Source organism: Lethenteron reissneri, chromosome 42, assembly GCF_015708825.2.
Source record: "Lethenteron reissneri isolate LAM-NWPU_2019-01 chromosome 42, ASM1570882v1, whole genome shotgun sequence".
NCBI lineage: Eukaryota > Metazoa > Chordata > Hyperoartia > Petromyzontiformes > Petromyzontidae > Lethenteron > Lethenteron reissneri.
The window spans coordinates 6561741-6565720 of NC_083820.1; the positions used below are offsets into that span (position 1 = coordinate 6561741).

The 3980-nt window shown below is 44.8% G+C and overlaps 1 non-coding gene across 1 annotated transcript; it reads left to right on the forward strand.

The window, feature by feature from the left end:
* Nucleotides 1-1971: 1971 nt before the first annotated feature.
* Nucleotides 1972-2045, forward strand: TRNAI-AAU (transfer RNA isoleucine (anticodon AAU)). Its single transcript has one exon. It is a non-coding gene; the product is annotated as a tRNA-Ile (tRNA).
* The last annotated feature ends 1935 nt before the right edge of the window (nt 2046-3980 follow it).

Genomic DNA, 3980 nt, shown 5'->3' on the forward strand with positions numbered 1-3980 from the left:
ATAAAGTGTCATTAAATTTCGATTTAACGCTTTCGTGACTGCATGGATTCATATTCTTGGTTCTTTCGGTCAAGTCACGGAGAAGGGAAATAATAAAATATAAAGTGTCATTCATTTCCTTTGGTGGTAATGGCCGTGAATTGTGCAATGTCGACGTTAAACAATTCCCAGAGCACACGTGCATTAATGCGTCTGTGGTGGTCCCTTAATTATAATTAAGATAATTATCTTCCACTCTTCCTGATTTCTTGCCAATGCCATCCAGAGGCAGCCTCCAAAGCTTCTGATCTCGTTCCGACAATAATAATAATTGACATTTGTAATGCGAATTTCATCCAAGGATCCCAATGCGCCATCTCATGTTCTGTCTCCTGCTCCTTCCTTCCATCGAACTCGGTTATGTTGTTCATCTCACCTGTCTCTTCATAATCAAGGTTTTTGGGTTAATTGGCTGTGTCGGGTGGTGGAGGGTTACCATACTTATGCGATCTAACCCAACAACGTTTATGATTTCGATTTAAAGCTTTCGTGACTGCAGGGATTCATCTTCTTGGTTCTTTCGGTAAAGTTACGTAGACGGGAAATAATAAAATAATACAAATAAAACATAATAAAATACAATTCTCACGACGTTTCGGCCACAACGCAAGCAGCCGTCCTCGGGTGAAGAATATTGGTCGCGAAAGCCGACAAACATTCTGGTGACCTGCTCAATTCCATTCATTTAATGTTTCACTAATTTGCATCTGTTTATTTTTGTTTTAATTCTCAAATCTTCTGATTGGTCATTTCGTCCCTCGCCACGTTCGAAATCATTGCTTGCTCTGGCATACTTATATGGAATAAGCTGGATGTAAGCACAGTTCTGATATAAGCAACATTTCACTGGTGTAGATATTCACAGGGCACCTGATACAAGTACATTTTGGATTAAAACATGCACTTGCTTGCAAAACGTGCTTTTATCCAGCTTGTACTGAAATACTATCATAACCCATTATTACTGAAACATAATCACATGTAATTGTTTTAAACAATTATTTGGTGAAGATTGACCGCAATGCCTTTCTCTGGCAGTCGTAACATCGTCCAGCAGATGGCGCACTTTGACAGCCACAAGCAGCGCTTCACATTGTCCAGTGCCAAAGGTGGACATTCCACATTCCTGCGGCGGGGGGCCGCTGGTAATCTGTATGCACCAAGTAGTTATGCCTGACAATGTCCTGCTCATTTTAGCAACCCCAGAGGAACGGACGGTAGTGATGATACCAATGCTGTTGCTCATGACGTTGATGAGGATTTTTCTGCTGCTGATGATGATCCTGCTGATGAGGTACAGTCCGTGACCCTAACACGACTTAAACTCAACCTCACAGTTGGGTGTTTCCAACTCTCTACAATATAACATCCCAGGCAATGTACGTAGTACTGATAAGCAACTGGATTTCTATTGCCGTTATGAGCTCCGTATGCTTAGATCGCTCCTGGTTACCCTTGCAAAAAGAGACGTTAAGTTTCAATTAATTCCTGGTGAAATTCAAGCGCTTGCGAATTTGAGACCTGATTTCGACTCCCCGTCACGGAAATCGACAGTGGCGAATTGTATAGGAATAGGTTACGAGCTCACCAATATCCCCACCACCCCCACGTCACTAATTTGCACTGACTAGCGTGGTGAAGTATGGTCAAACCCCATGACCGGCGAGGCCTTCATCCAACAGTGGACACAGCTGTACATTTCGATTTAAAGCTTTTGTGACTGCAGGGATTCATATTCTTGGTTCTTTCGGTAAAGTCACGTAGAAGGGAAATAATAAAAATAAAACATTAAAATACAATTCTCACGACGTTTCGGCCACAACGCAAGCAGCCGTCCTCATGTGAAGAACAGAGCTGTCAAAAAGACAGCTTCCCCGTGTCTCGATTGGCGCTGAGAATCAATGACAAGAGACTTGGTGCTGCCTATCAGCTGGCCGGTTAGCTCAGCTGGTTAGAGCGTGGTGCTAATAACGCCAAGGTCGCGGGTTCGATCCCCGTACGGGCCACGATATTATTTTATTTATTTACATACCATTTACATACCGGTACTTGTACGGCCTTCACCCAGCAGTGTCTTGACAGCGCTGTCAGTCATTGTATAATTACTAGCCTTTTATTTTTCGATTTAAAGCTTTCGTGACTGCAGGCATTCATCTTCTTGGTTTTTTCGGTAAAGTCACGTAGAAGGGAAGTAATAAAATAATAAAAATAAAACATAATAAAATTATTCTCACGACGTTTCGGCCACGACGCAAGCAGCCGTCTTCAGGTGAAGACCAGGTATGTCGGGGAGACAGCGTCTTTTGCCCGTCCAAGGACGGGTGTATTTCAGTAAATCTGAAACTTGCAAGCGAAAAGCAGACCCCGACGTGATATATTCATTGCATCAATTCGTGTGCAGCTTGTAAGGCCGCGGTGACGCAGACCTATTTCATTTTAAGGTTATAATCCCTTGTTCATCATGACGTCCTTTTTACTTCGATGTCTCAATAGCGTTACGGAGATCACGTGACATGAGGGTTTCTGCCTTTAGTGAGGGTTGTAAGTTGACGCTGAGGAGGGGGGGGGGGGAGGCGCCTCGCCCCCCCCCCATGTGGAGTGACGTCACCCGCTAATTTATTATTATGGTGGGGGTGTGTGTCCATGTGGAGGACGTCGCCTGTTCATGATTATTAACGAGGGGGGGGGGGGGGGAAGTTGGCCCACGTGGAGTGACGTCACGCGCGGGACACACAGACATTTTGGCTCATCGTCTTCGTTTCCTATGAATACAGAATGATTCCGTCAACAACGTCATTTCAAGATTACGAAGCCCATTCATGCATCAACAACGAATGACCCCCACCACCCAACACCTCTATTACTCATCAATATCATCATCATCAGCCATTGCCTATCCACTGCTGAATGAAGACCCTCCCAGGTCCATCTTCTTGGTTCTTTCGGTAAAGTCACGTAGAAGGGAAGTAATAAAAAGACAGCTGTCTTCCGACAGCCCTGTTCTTCACCTGAGGACGGCTGCTTGCGTTGTGGCCGAAACGTCGTGAGAATTGTATTTTATTATATTTTGATTTAAAGCTTCGTGACTGCAGGGATTCATCTTCTTGGATCTTTCGGTAAAGTCACGTAGAAGGGAAATAATGAAATAATATAAATATAAAACAATAAAAATTATCACGACGTTTCGACTGCAACACAGCAATCATCACCAGGTGTGAAATCCACAGCAAGAAATTTGAAAACAAAATTATTGCTGTGGATTTCACATCTGACGATGATTGCTTGTGTTGCAGTCTAAACGTCGTGAGAATTTGTATTGTTTAATATTTATATTATTTTATTATTTCCCTTCTACGTGACTTTACCGAAAGAACCAAGAATATGTATTTTATTATGTTTTATTATTTTATTATTTCCCTTCTACGTGACTTTACCGAAAGAACCAAGAAGATGAATCCCTGCAGTCACGAAAGCTTTAAATCGAAATCCTCCCAGGTCCGTCGCTATCTCTCGCGGCCCAGTGCCGCGCTAATCGGTCCGTCTCACTCCTCCCAACGCGCGCGAGCCGATCCCATCCCTCCATCTCCACCCACGGTCGATCGAAACTCCCTCGCTGCTCACGCCCCCCATGCCACTGCGTCAACAATCTCGTGACATTGGCCGCTTTCACGCATGAACAAAACACAACAACCGCCATTCGCCACTTAAGTGGCGGTGGACGTCACCACGACGCTTGTGCCAGGCCATGTGCACCTTGAGGCTACCACGTGAAGTGTCGAACGCCCGCTGGCAGGAGATCACGGGGCAGACCCAGCAGGTGCCAAGGGTCGACTGACTGCGATGACCGAGATGACTGGCTGAGGCCACCACCTGTACCCCCTACTGTGCCAACTGCTGTGCTTTAGCCACGCATGAACACGCACACACATTTTATTTATTTG